The sequence below is a fragment of the Pyxicephalus adspersus genome, chromosome 8 (assembly GCF_032062135.1).
Source record: "Pyxicephalus adspersus chromosome 8, UCB_Pads_2.0, whole genome shotgun sequence".
In the NCBI taxonomy this organism is placed as follows: domain Eukaryota; kingdom Metazoa; phylum Chordata; class Amphibia; order Anura; family Pyxicephalidae; genus Pyxicephalus; species Pyxicephalus adspersus.
In genome coordinates, this window is record NC_092865.1 from 15066613 (window position 1) to 15081959 (window position 15347).

Consider the following 15347-nt stretch of genomic DNA (forward strand, 5'->3'; position numbering starts at 1 on the left):
TGCATTGTGAGGACTGCAAGCCTGTATGCCAGCTACCTTGAGAGTGAGGAATAAGGTAAGTAAAACTGCTTTTTCTGTTCTCCCAAAATAAATATTTAACCCTGCCTGTGAAGAAAGAGCCTCACTGCGAAGGTCAGTTTTTATTAAAATTGGCATTTAGATTAACTCTTTGTTAGTTTTAAAACAGACCCAGCAGAAGAACAAAAATAATATGTGGCACATCTCAGTTCATACCGATAAAAAACACTTTTGTTAAACAAATTTACTTTGCAAACTGTTTATAAATGTTACTAAATTGCAATTACAATCTTTTTATTTTACAGTTAGATTATTTTACACTATCAAACCCAAAGGGTCCGTTTATACTTGTGCATTAAAATATTGTGTGATTAAGCAGGTACATTACTAAAATGCACAATTTTATAAAATGTTTGGAAGTGGATGTGTTGAGAAAAAAAGCAACGTTTTCCGTGTTTTTCTAGGGGTATGTGAAAGGCTAAGGTGGTAATAATGTAGTAATGATTACTGAGCTGTGTTATTTTGTGCCTTTTATATCTGGCTGGAGTTCACAAACTAAAAGTCACAAAGCTGACAACAGTTTTCTATTTTCCCTTAAGTGGATGACCTAAAGAAATTACTGTGTCAAATCCCCAGTAGCAGAACCTCTCTTGTATGTAGGATGCTTTTTATTCACAGCTGTGTCTCTCAAGGCAGAATACCAGATCACCCAATTAATTTTACATAGAGTACAGTGCATATGGCCCTATAGTGCATGTCTTCAAGGATTTACATTCCTTTTGCAATTTGATAAATGTTTTAGTAAATTTTGTAGCCATTCTCTATCAGAGTCAATGCCTTCTGGAGTCCATAATGCATTAAAATAATGTAAAATTCCGACCGTGATAAGGTTGTTTGTTTTTGGAAGGTCTGGCAACAAAAGTATGTAAAATATTTACTTTTCTCATGGGAACAAGTATTTCTGCAGAAAGTTTCCATCAGAAAATGTCTTCTCTGTTTTCTTCCTGAATTCTCTTTCCTAGTGAAACTTAGCTCTGGGAACTGCAAAGTCCCTGCAGTATAGGAGAGGCAGCAATGGTGCTGAATGTATGTCTTCAGTCTGCCTGTGAAAAAAATGTTGCCTGTTTTCTCAGAGAGATATTCCCAAATGGGATCTCATTATTCCCACTTCCCAGTATTGTCTTTATATTAAACAAAGGCTTGCTGGGGTTAATTTACTAAAGGAGTTGAGTTTTTTTACTAAATGTGGTAATTTATTTACTAATAAATTTTTTTTTTGAGTTTTTTTACTAAATGTGGTGACACTAAGGGCTTGTTCAACTATGGCTATTTATAGTGGCCCAACACAGCACATTGCCACTTGCTTTTGTATGCATTAATTATCCAAACATGAACAAGCAGAAATCCAGTTCTTTTGTTCCCCCTGTTGCTGACTCTAATAGGTTCCCTGGTCCTATATTATTTTTATTGTTATGATTATTACTATTAATATTAATAATAATATTAATAATAATAAACAGTATTTATATAGCACCAACATAATATGCAGCTGTACATTAAATAGGGGTTGCAAATGACAGACAGATACAGAAAGTGACACAGGAGGAGGAGAGGGCCCTGCCCAGAAGAGCTTATGATCTAACAGGTGAGGGAAGCAGCATACAATAGGAGGGGGGATATGGAATGTTGGTTAGGTAGTGGGGGTTTTAAGAGTCAGAAGAAGATGGGTAGGCAAGTTTGAAAAGATGGTTTTTAAGCTCCCTTTAATGAGCAGAAAGTAGGACCAAGCCAAATAGGACATGGAAGACCATTCCAGAGAGTCCGGCAACTCTAGAAAAGTCTTGGAGCCATGCATGCAAACAGATTATAAAGTCAAAACTTCTTGTTTGCATACCCCTTTAGTTTAATTGAAGAAAACATACTGAGGCCATTTTATTGGCTGGATAGTTGGACATCTAGCATTTTCCAGTTTAAAACACAAGTCATAGCTTTCTCCTCTTCAGGGGCTGTCTCTGCTGACCCAGCTTTATCACTACTCCCTGCACCTCTCTACCTATCCTATATAACTTCACTGGGTGGAATGAAAAGGAATACCATAGAGTGTCACTAAGGTGACAGTTCTTAGTCTGCAGGAGCTGCTGGCGTCACATTTAAGATGGTGATGCCCAGCAGCAATCTCAAGACTTTTTGTGTAGGAGAGGCTTTTATAGCTAGAGAGCGTGTATGAAATACATTAAATGCACATATAAATTTAATGGGAAGCTTGATGTTAAAATAAATAGTCTGGTCACAGGGTCGCTTTAAGAAAAATTCTATATATCTGTGGTCCATGTCTGTCATAGCTGTATTCCTAATAAGAATTCATATTTTCCCACTGTGTACAGCTGTTCTCCATCCTAATTCCAGGAAATTAATTCTACTACTGTGTTGCCTGTGAACAGCATCTCATGCAGTTGCTGAATATCATTTACAGGCACAAAGGCATACACTTACAGTGATCATGTATTCTCCTGCATTCCCACTACACCCTCCTCCATAGGAAGTGTCAGGCTTTGTCCCAGCTTAGTCGATTAGGGGGGCAATTGTACACACACTAGATTTTTGTCAAAGACAATCACGTTCATTCATCTTAAATGACATTTATTTAGTGTGTATACGTAGCTTTAAGTTTACAGGGATGTTTAGGGGAAGATTATGTGAAAAGGACAGTGAGAAGAAACCAACACTAACAGTACAGCAATGACACCGGTATGTTCAATTTTCTTTTTTACCAAGTAGTCTTCCAGTAGTGACCAGCTGTATAATAAACATGACATGACCAAATATTTTCCAAATGTCCATGGCAATTTTAAGCCACATATGTGCTACATGGTTATGTCTCTGCTACACATACAAATTACCTTCATCTGTTGTTAGGTGGAGCCAATATGAACACCATGACCCAGTCTCATCTGTCACATTTATCTTTTGTTTGTCGGCAGACAAATGTAATTAAATAGACTAATGGGGCAGTGACCTCATAAAACCAAGTGGCCTCAGGCTCCTTCCACAATCCCTGTCTTATTGATCTGTTGTTGGCACACACTACTTGTCCTTATGTACTAGCTTCATAGATAAAAGTATTGCTGAAGGTCTTTAGGTAATAGAAGATAAAGCTTGGAGCCTTTTACATCTTTGGTAGGACTGCTCCTTACTAGTGAACTGGACAATAATGCATGAGTATTGTTTAACAATGTAGTAGCCCTGAAGCACTAAGGGCAATAATTATCTGAATGCACCATTAATTTCCTAGGTGCCAATACAAATGGGATAATAACCATAGCTCCCAACTGTCCCTGATTTGGAAGGACTGTGCCTATTTTTCCTCATTTGTCCCTTGTTTTGGTCTGATACATAGACCTTTATGAAAAAAGGTACTATTTAAAGCTGAAATCTTGATTCAGCAAAGAGTTGCCATTGTACTGGAACTAGGGGGTTGTGGGGTATTGTGTTAGAGCCTGTGACCCGAGCCCAAAGCTGGTTAGTGACAAGGCAGAGGGGAGAAGTTGCACAGTGGAGAAGCCACTGGCTGAGCAAGAAAATAAGGTAAGGTAAACGCTGTTCATAGAATTTCAGGCATGGAACAAGAATTGGAGCCTTGTAATGAGGGGCTAGCTCCACTGAGTGGGTAATTCTGTGCTGAACCCAGCATGCACAGCATAATTGCACATTCATTCAGACCAGGAAGAACCCCTGCAGTGTCTGCCATCCCCTCCATCACTGGTGCTTAGATATTTCCCTAGCCTTCTTTCTGGTCCAGGGTCTATGGCCATCTTTGCTGAACCATTCATTGAACTCATGTGCATGTGCATGGATTCCACAATTCTGGAATGAAATTGCGCTGAGATTGAGTTGCTTTTGTCAAACATTTTTGATAGAAGTGACTCACACAATCTCTTCTTTCTTAAATAACCCTACCTGTCAGCAAAGAAACAATTAAATTTTAATTTTCTTTTAAGGAAAAGTAGTAAAATATGCACCAGTGATTTTAATTAATGTTTTTTTGCATATGAATTCTTCCTGGTCTGTGCATTTATGGGAGCTGCAATGACAAATTATTGTATGTGCACATTAGATACCTTTGTAAGATTCCTGCAAAATCTATTTATGCGACGCAATAGGAAAATCAAAGAAATAACTTTTCTTTTCTATTCCAGGAAATATGTTCCCCCGTCAAGCCAAGGAATTAAGAGGGGGCTGCAAACTAAGCACTATAAAGGTAATCTTGTCTTTTGATGCCAGCTAGAAGTAAAAACAAGCTAATTGAAGCAGCAAGTGCTCAGTGCAATAGAACCCCCTGGCACCCATCCAGCAAGGCATGCATAACTGCTGTTTTTTTCTGCACTGCAGCAACTGTGAACTTTTCTGTTAACCCTTTTCTTATTTAGGACTATTGTAGGGACTGCTGACTGGTTGCTTTTTGAGTTTAACCTTGGGAACATGATGATAGGAAGCTGTGGACATTGTTCAGGTGTGGCTAGAGACATGCAGCATAAAACATTTGGAGACTGGCAACATGTTGTATGAGACTACATGTTACATGAAATCACGTATTTGTCTGTTAACAAACCAATGGTCCCAATCCAAAAACAGAAACATGGGGTCCAAGAGCCAAGTACCAAAGGGTTTGCATGTGGCCTTCAGAACAATGGTTGGTCACCAGAGTTCTAAGGTGATGTGGAGTATGGATAATGTATAACTCCACAACATACAAGAAATCTTGCATCCAAAGCAATGCAGTTTAAAGGGCAGTTTTCTAAAAATGCATCTCTGCATATAAACAACCTGTATTGAAGACCTTTTTTTTTGAGAACAGGGTGCATTCATAATCTACACTCCACTCTGCCTTCATTAAACTTTTTCTAGAAAAACAATAAAAATAATAAATGTTTGAGAGCCCTTTTTAAATGCCATTTACATGGGTTAGTGGGAAAAAAAATATGTTACTTGTCAAAATGCCACCTTTACAGACACCTAAAATGATTACTAGTGTCATGCCACTGGCTTTGCCATATGGTGTTGTTCCAGGGACTTTGCTGGCACTATCAAAAAGAAAGGCCAATCGGCCACTGCTCAAGGAAATCCTAGCAACCTTTGCATGAACCCCCGGGTTCCACACAACCCTGGTTGAGAATGGCTGCTCTACATGCATGACAATCCACGTTCAGCAGAGATGTCAATGGAGGCTTGTACCACATAGCACACAGTAGGTGTCAAACTGTACATAATTAACTTCGATGCTTGCATACAAAAACCCTCAAAAAGTCCTCATAAACTCATTTTAAAGCTATGGATGGATTGTATCCCATGGGGGCTACAGAGACTAGATCTTCCAACACCAGTGGAATTTGATCCCTGATAATGGCTGCTAGCAGTTGACCTAGGAGTTCAGGTTCAGAGAATTCCTGAGACCTTGTCACACTGATGATTCTGCTACAAGCAAAGACTTATTGAAATGCAACTGACACTGTCCTTAATCAAAATCACTCTTACTGGCTGAAATGTTGTAGATTCTTCATTGCTAGTGAGGGGAAGATATGGTGACATTTAGCTGGGTAAGCAACTAAGGGATCAACAGAATATGAAGAGGTGAGTTCAGTTTAAAGCAGATGTGGACCCTCATTGAATGATATTTAGCTTGCTACGGAATTGTGCATTATTATTCAGGATAAGTGTGTTGATTGTTTCCCTCTAATTGATTTAATTGCATTTTGACAAAATTCACCCTAGGAAGAATGTCAATTTCACTCATCCCTTTAAGGATGAGAAATGTTGCTAAGGAGTCAGGATGTTTCTGTAAAATGAATCGGAGTCAAAAAAAAAAAAAAGGAATGATTGTTCAGACATCTTGGATCAGTGTTTCTCAACCTTTCTAAAATGGAGAAACCCTTGAAAAAACTTTCAGGTCTTCCTTAAGCCAAAAAGATCAGTCAGTAAAACTGGCTTAAGAGACACAAACTGCTTATTGCTCAATCTCAGAATGACAGGGTGGCAATACAGAAGCACAATTGGGGTACAGTGTTATCACATTTCAACAAGAATTGCCTGAACATGGTGCATTAGCACTATCACTCAAGTATTAGAACTATTAAAAGCTCCCTATATCCTCATTTGTATAACATATGAGTGGTGGGGGTTCTGCAGTACACAAAGAAAACTGTGAACAATGCTAACTGATAGCGACCATCACAGGCAGAGATTACAGCTGGAATAAGCTTTTGTTAAGCATGCTTTTGTACTTTTTGAACACATAACGAAACACTTCCATTGGTATTTATTTTATAAATCAAAAGGTGCTAAATAAAGAAGATAATTTTGTGGGGTTTACATATATAGAATTATCACATAAATTTAAATTGTCAATGTCAAACTGTTTCCAATGATAGTAATATAGACCTGAGATTGTGTTAGGTGACCCTATCTCTTCACCTATCTTTGAAGACAGGATATGGCTTATTAAAAAGTTTACTTGTTTAGTCCTTGATTGAAAAACATTGAAGTGTTCGTAATAATTTGATTTTCAACTGTAAGCAAATATTTAACATTCTATTCCGGGATCCACATCAAAACGTTTCTTCTTTCAAACAGGGCAAAATGTGAATATAATTTAGCTTGCAGTCCTGAAGACACTTTGATCTGAATCCCACTTGTCAATTAAACGGTTTGACGACGAGCCAGGATCAGTCATTCCATGTAAAGGAGAACAAGCTGAAATAACATAAGATGAAAAGCACCAACTTCTCAGATCATGGCAAAATCCCTCCAAATCGATTCCTAATGATTCAGTTTAACATGGGAACATCTGAAACCAAACATCAATGGTAATGGCCAGGTAACTGGTCTTTTTGTTTTGGATAAAAGCATTGCATTGTAAAATTGCATATTTGTCGATAATGCCCCTTTAATTACCATAAATATAGGGTGTGTAGCACAATGGGCACACAAAATAACAGAAGTACTGCACATTGAGAAATCTAGGGGAAATTTTAGTCCTTTATACACCTGGGCTCCAAAATGGAGCGCACATGATGGATTTATTAAAGCTTTCCAAGACTGGAGAAGATAGCTTATTGAGGATGAACCTGGGTGATCCAGCACACTATGTCTGTGCCATTTTCTGGGCTAGCCAGATCCATTTGTTTTTTTTGTACAGGTAGCAAGAATACACTCAGTAAGCTAATACAAGTAACCAGTTCCTGCAATATTTAATATAGGCAGTTTGTCCACAGAAAATATAACATACAAAAAAATCCTTTGAACACCTCATTTTCCATTTCTAACTGGGAAATTGAGCTTGTGTCCAGATCCCAAAAGTATAATTCTTACTCTGCAAATCTGCTTTCACAATGTGTTTCTTCATAGAGCAACATGCTCTGGCCTTCCCAAGGTTTGCAGGAAATTGAGAAAGTGAAAGACTCTTGTGAAGACAGCTATCTCATCTATAAAGCTATCAAGAACAGACACAACAGGGCCATAACTGTCCTTGATTTCCTCATTTTATGTTTCCTTGCCAAATTTGGTTTCTCAATTCTTCTTTCTTAACTTTCAGACTTTGACCTTCAGACCTTGTCTCTGTTTGTTTTTTTGTTTTTGTTTTTAAATACACTCTGAAGCTCAATTCCAAAATTAAACACCTCCCACCCCCTCCTTCTTGCATGTTGGATCCTATGAGGACCCTGCCACAGGACAGCTAATAGAAAGTGTCTACACACAAACAAACTTGTGGACATCTACAGAAAGACGGCTCCTACTGTTAGCAGAAGTGAAAGGACCCTGGCCTGAAAAATTACGTGACTTCAGCTTTTGTCAAAGAGCATTTAGATTGATATCAGTTGAATTAGGTGGGGTTTAGGAGGCTAAGGAGCAGTTATTATTTTTCCTAAGAATAGCTTTAAGTAGCTTTATTTGGCAGAAATACATGCTCATTCAAGACTCTAGGAGCAGTGTGAATGGTTCAGCATTCCCTGTACATGGCAGTGGAAAAGGTGTCTACATGCCCATGAAGGTGATGAAAATAGCATGAATAGTCATAAATCGTTGAATAGGCAATATCTGTGAATAAAAACAACAGTAATGTAATGTCAGATTTTGGGATAACACTTGAAATGTTTCAGTTCTACTATAAAAACTATAGAAATGTGGACAACACCTTTGAAGTCCTGGAGCTTCTCAGTATTCATTGTAATGATACCAGTGTGGTGCACACATGGCACATTGACCTAATCATATGGCTAAACAATTGTTCAGACATCTCAGTTACAATCATACCTTTTGATCTAAGTGGCTTAGAGGCAGTGCTTATTTTACATACCCTTAAGCCACAGAAAAGACAGTATTAACCTCAACAAAACCAACTTTACCTTGTACTGCCTACAAATATGAGGGTTTCAGGCAATGCACCCTTGGAAATGTATGCACACAATTCTCTCTAAAGAAAAAAAACTTCAAAGTAAATATCAGTTAAATGAAAATAATCCACCCACTAGCTTATCACATGACCCCTGTGGTGATAGAGATACTGGCCTGGAAATGCTTGCTTTCCGACTGCCAATGGGAAAACAGGAACCCGTGTATTCTTTCCAATGCATTTCTCCAATCATTAAGGAAAATAGGTGATCCAATCTTCCAAAAACACTAGTTGCCTGACCTTTGCTTCAGCAGTTTGTCAGTTTTGCAGAACATGAATGCAAATAAACATAACGACTCTTCTGAGCTGTGCACTTGTCTTAGGTGGATGAATCAAAGAACTGAAGCTCTGAGGTCAACAAAGAACTTGGTATCCAGATTTTTCATCAGTTGCAGCCCCTGTATTTCTCTTTCAATATGTGCTCCCCAAAATCACACTGTGCAAACCCAACAGGGGATGTTGCTCCTTGAATGTTGTCAATATCTTATGTCTGCCTGTTAGCTACCACTAAATTTTATTATCATTCTCCACATTTCAGATTTGTTTAAAATATTCCTAAATGAAAAATGTCTAGCTCTGCTTTAAAAACACTTGGAAGCTGCGTCAAGCCGCAGCCTCCAGGCTCTCCGGCTGCTCCTAATCTATGACATGCAGATCTCTAGCAGATAAGAGCCTTTTTAACACAAATTCTTCACATTGATCAATGTAGCCTGGAGGTAAAATCCTGGTATTTTTATGAGGAGTCAGACAGTGATGGGTTAATAGGAGATAATACGGGCATGTAAAAAATGTGAAGAAAAATATCCAGTCACAAATTAAAAAGTCTGCAACAAGCGATTAATTCTATCTACGCAAGGCAACTTAAGTTAAAGCGTACCTGTCTTTCGAACACTCTGAAGAAGACTAGAATATTGTCCTTAGTCTACAGATTTGACCTATTATACCTGTTTGTATACTGCAGACTACAAGGTTGTATGTTTTTTAGCATGCTCTTTTCCTAAAGATATTTTTGCCCCTGGTTACTTCTAGTACTGGTAATGCGACCAAATGTGGTACAAACGGGTATAATATTCTTCAGCAAAGGGCTCAGGAGTAGTAGCACTAGGCCTAGCAGCAGGCAAAACCATTTTTAGTTTTGTATAGAGTAAGGATATAACTGAAACACTATCATGTTTTTATTACTGTCTCTTACCAATCTGTGCAAAGAGGTTCCCAGAGAGAATGTTGGGTGCCCAGCACCAAGTAATTGCAAAAATAGGCAGCACATTCACAGCAAATAAAAGCAGAAGGTTTACTGAAGTTCCTTCATGCATCACCAAGAATTGTTTATTGAAGTTCCATCTCCAATCATGATCTGTGATGGAACTTCAGTAAACCGTTCTGCTTTAATCTGCTGACAATGTGCTGGATATTTTAATTTATTTAGGTTTTCATTGTTTGTTCCAGCTAGGGACAGGAAACATTGGTCAGGTGGACATTTATTAGCTGATCTTATTATTATTATTATTAATAAACAGGATTTATATAGCGCCAACATATTACGCAGCGCTGTACATTAAATAGGGATTGCAAATGACAGGGTTTGATAGGTTGAAAGTGATGAGGTTATGATCAGAGAGGGGGAATGGTGAGTTGTCAAGGACGGTGAGGTTGCAGAGTTTAGAAAATACCAGGTCTAATGTATGTCCGGCTATGTGTGTGGGGCTATTGATGTGCTGTGAGTCCAAATGAGGAGGTAATGGAGAGCAGTTTGGCTGAGGAGGGAAGGTTAGGCTCATCCATTGCAACATTAAAATCACCAAGGATTAGGGTGGGCAGTGTACTTGCACTTACCTACTTTATAAAAACAAATAAATTATTGGCTGGACTAAGGCTGCGACAAAAGAGTGACAGCGAATGAACAAACGCTGTACACACACTGTTCTATGGAGAGGGAAGATGGGCAAATGAGCAAGGCACCCCTCTGTCCTCTTCTTTATTGACGAATAGCGGTCAGATCCATGAACAATGTAGGGCGACCATTGTACACGTTAGATTCTCATCTGAGAAGAGCCCAACCGTTTGCATTGGATGAAAATCATCTTGCATGTATACAGAGCCCAGGGTTTTAAGACCTAGCTGGCAAATTTTATGTACCATTATCAGATGTACCTATCACCCTGTATGCTGTGTTTACAAGATGTTTTGCTGTATAAGCCTGGTTGTCTTTGTATGTGAAAATGTTCAATAAAAATTCAGTTTAAAAAAAAAAAAGACCTAGCTGGCGAATCTGACAAACATGTCATATCTATAGTCAAATTTAGACCCTAACAGCACATTAGAACTGTACATCTTTGCAGTCTATCAAATCACATAATCTCATATGATAGACATTCTGTCATTGCCATGATTCCCTTTTTTTATGTACAGCTCTGCATAATATGTTGGCGCTATATAAATCCTGTTTATTATTAATAATAATAATAATAATTCCATCTGATAAATGAAATCATGTGAGACTACTGTACTTTGTCCTACATCTGTTCTGCAAAATGCAGAAATTCTTCAAAGAAAAAAGAAGGTAAATAGGGGTCTAGACAGCCCCAAAGGGGATCTGTAAAAAAATTGGTACATCAAAGGACATCATGGAGGAAAAAAGAAAAAAAAAGGTTTCTGATACTAATATTTATAGCTAAAGTGTTGCTAAAATTCTATTAGTATCAGGCAACTTGGTCTAGCATGCTTTTGGAGAATATCTCAGTCCCTGTGTAGATTTGATGGATGGTCACTCTCAATGTTCATAGGGTTTTCCTGATGATCAAGCAAAGGGATCCTGTTCAGTACAGTGTTCAGAGTGGTGGGTTTTCGATGAAAAAAGGACTGGACGTAGGGTCAGCAGATGTGTCCAAATTAATGAAATGATGCTTCAAGGTGATCAGTTCCAAAGGTAGATATTTATTTTACTTTCAGAAATAAAACACCATCAGCACATTTCATGACTTCTGAAAAGACCACTTTATGAAGTTTGGTGTTATAAAAATTAAAGCTGAGTTTGTGTTCCTGCAACTCTGAGTGCCTATTGAATAAGCCTATTGAGGAAAAAAAATTTACATAAAGGTCATTCTGTTTACTTTGCAAGAGTTTTCTGTGGATTTGGACCACTGCTGTGTGTTACAGCTTAGTGGAACCAGGTGTATAATATGAAGTCATCCACCGAGACCTCTGTGACTGGTCTACACAGGAAGAAGACGTCTCACATCCTGAAAACACGACATAAAAATCCCTCTGTACTTTCACTTGGAGCTCAACAGCTGCTGTTGTTTTCACTGCATGATTCTTGTTTTTCCTTCAATGACCCTGAGGCATACAGATGTGAGACCAGTGATGTTTTTTTTACCATATATTTATATCATATGCAACATAGTACATTTATAAAAACTGCATAACCGAGTTCTATCACCATTTTGAAATTTTTAGACCAGACATTCTTAACTAGGGTTCCATGGAACACCAGGGTTCCTCAAAAGGGGAGCACAGTGGCTCAGAGGTAAGTGCTCTGACCTTTGCAGCGCTGGGTCCCAGGTTTGAATCTCAGCCAGGACACTATCTGTATGGAGTTTGCAGGTTCTCACCGTGTTTGTGTGTTTCCTCAGACTGTATTGAGTGTATTGGGTCCCAGGTTTGAATCTCAGCCAGGACACTATCTGTATGGAGTTTGCAGGTTCTCACCGTGTTTGTGTTGACCTCAGACTGTATTAAAGACATATGAAGGAGGTAGGGACATTAGATGAGATGAGCCCCTTTGAGGGACAGCTAGTGACATGACTATGCACTCTGTACAGCGCTGTGTAATGTAATGGCGCTATAAAAATTCTGTATAATAATAATAAAGGTTGCTAGAGGTTTCTTGGACAGTTGGTAAACTGATCTTCTATCAGATACCTGCAAAGTTCTATTGCCAACTCTGCTTGACATAGTTATTGGCATTCCACCAATGATCTTTTTAGCTATCTATAAGGATGACATTTTGCTGCTGAATACCAATCTAAGGGCTATGCAAGGAAGTACTGTTATGATTACTGGTATGCAGTAGTATGTCTGTGTTTCCTTTCTGGCCATTTTGTATTATTTTGTTTTGGGTGTTCTGCATGTTGACTTATTGGAAAGAAAATAACATTAACATGGCTGCATTTAAAAGATATCACTGCCAAGGTGTATTTAGAATCCAACATATCCACTAGTATCAAATATGTGGTTTCCCCCCATGCTCTGTAATTCCTTGGTCCCCACATCTCTACAGGATTCAGTATTGACCATACCTTGAAGCTTTGAAAAAGAGTTGGGAAGGATGGAGAGTAAGTGCGAGAAAGCTGGGGATTAAGGGAATCACTATCTAGGGCCTGCTGCAAAGCCAAAGTTGCCACCCTAGAGCATTGTTATTTTCATTGTTTGGTTTAATAGAGAATTTCACTGTTTAAAACATCCACTATTGATATCAAGTATTCTAGGCAAGCCATATTCTTAATTCTATTTATTTAATTTTAACTTACTGAAATTAGTAATATACCTTGAGCTGTAGATGTATGATCTGTAGATTGTTTTAGCAGGGTTCCCTGAGAGCTGAACATTTAATGGTTCTTCTGGGGGTAAAAAGATTGAGAAAGGCCTGCAAAGTCTTGCAAAGACTCGGATAGTTGTTCATGGTTTCTAAACTAAAGTTGAAGTCTGGAGTTTACATTAACAATGGTATTTTACATATCTTTAAGCCTACAGGTTCTCTTTACCTCCCTGCTGGTATGAACATTAAGTATTTTTAAATGTAAAAGCGGTACATTTAAAAAATACTTAGTATTTTAAAATTTCTTGTCTCCCAGCCGCACGGTCCCGCCCCCAAGCCACACGCTCGCACACAAATGCCCGGCTGGACTTCCCCCAGACTTCCCCAGGGGAAGAAGATGCCGGGCATCGCTAGAGGACGCCGTGAGCACCGCTTACCAGGTAAGCTGTTTAAACTCCTTGGCAATTCCACCCTGAGTGTTACCCCTTTTGGTATGGATAATTCACTCCAAGCCACACTCAGGATTACTGCTAAGGAGGTTTAATAAGAGGCGGTAATCATGTAGCCTGATCTACTAAAATACAGTGGCTCAGAGGTAGTACTTTGGCCTTTGCAGTACTAGGTCGCAGGTTCGAATCTTGGCCAGGACACTATCTGCATGTAGTTTGCAGGTTCTCCCTGTCTACATGGGTTTCCTTCAGGTATTCCCACAATCTAAAAACATGTAGTTAATTGGCTTCCCCTGGAAAATTGACCCCAGACCGTGTTAAAGACATATGACTATGGTAGGGACATTGTGAGATTGTGAGCCTCTTTGAGAGACAGCTAGTAACATCACTATACTGGCACTATATAAATACTGTGTAATAATAAAATATCATTACATTCCTATGCTAGGCTGTCACTCCTAGTTTGTGTTATGGAGTTGGCATTCTGTCATATCCCTCAAAGTACAAGAAAAGGTGATTTGGTGTCTCATGGGCAATTCCTTCTGAATTATAACAATTAATTGACCGGCTACAGCCCACCCAAAATGCTTCATCATTTATGTGACCAGATTGTAACCACCAAAAAAGGTCAAGAGTATATTTTCCTGCCATTCCCTCTGTAAAATATATAATACTTTCACAGATCTTACAGCTGGTGTTTGCAAAATCACTCCGACAAGATGCACATTCCTTTTTTCCTGCGAGGTTTATGAGAAATATACTTTTTTTTCTCCTTCTGTGCCAAACTAGCAGAAAGGAATTAAGGAATTATTTTGTCTGAATGGAACGCTGTGGGAACTGTTCCCGATATATTTGCAGAACAAATAATATAGGAGAGGCTGCAGCTTCGCCTAACAAAAAAACCCAAGGCGCAGTCATTTAGATGTGCGCTGGATAAGAGATAACCCACACAAAAGCATGTCCTTCACATTTTCATGGGTTTCTTTTGAATAAGGTGGAAGGGGTATAATTACCTGAGCACAAAAGAATTGCAGGCACTGTTTATATTTTGTTGGAAATGAGCATGCACAATGCCTGCATATTTTACCAAACCACGCAAAGAAAGTCACTTATCATGCAAACAGTTCATGGAGGAATTGCGATGTTCAGACAACAAGTGCTTACATGTGTTAAAAGCACATTTCTTTGTTGAAGCTATGAAAGGGACATTGCACTGAAAAAATTACATCTTTCGCATGCCAACATTTTAAAAACAATCTCTAAAGATGTTTTTGTGTGTTAAGTGAGTTTGGACAGGTTGTGCAATGTGCATAGAACATTGTGCACTAATACACACCGTGCAGGCTAAGGACAATCCAGGATCCAGTGGAGGGCCTCACCACTTAAAAAAAAAAATCTTGACAGGCAGGTTTTATTCATGGCAGGGGAGATTATAAGGAGTAGTGGACATAGCCAACAGCATGCCCTTGTGCATAATTCATTTGGGGTTCCCCTGCCAAACTAATTCAAGGCCCCTCATGGGTGTCCCTTGTGGCTAAAGAGGGTATGGGGCCTTTGTGCAGCAGCACCCTTTGCACCTTCCTATGTCTGCCCCTGCAATGAAGTCTCTTATGCCAGAGATTCTTCTGCCTCAAGACTTTTTTTGTTTACGCACACTAATAATGCGTACACACAAATCATTTTTGAGAGTTTGTGCTTGTCTTGGACAAAAATCTGACATGTGAACCAAAGTATATTGATGTCAATCCTTCCTAGCAAATTGATGAATAACTGAACGAGGAACAACTGTTGTTCACTCCTATGGAGGACAGCACAGCGGGATGCCACTTGGTCATCCTCCTCCCTCCCCCCTTTGATAACCAGAGCAACATTGTGTGTACATTGTTCAATAATCTGT

The 15347-nt window shown here is 38.8% G+C and overlaps 1 long non-coding RNA gene across 1 annotated transcript in view; it reads left to right on the forward strand.

Moving 5' to 3' along the window:
* Nucleotides 1-15347, forward strand: part of LOC140336461 (uncharacterized) — a 37133-nt gene that overhangs the window by 10971 nt on the left and 10815 nt on the right. The window contains exons 3-4 of the long non-coding RNA XR_011921897.1: nt 4215-4276; nt 6646-6889. This is a non-coding gene — a long non-coding RNA (uncharacterized lncRNA). The remainder of the gene's footprint in view (nt 1-4214; nt 4277-6645; nt 6890-15347) is intronic.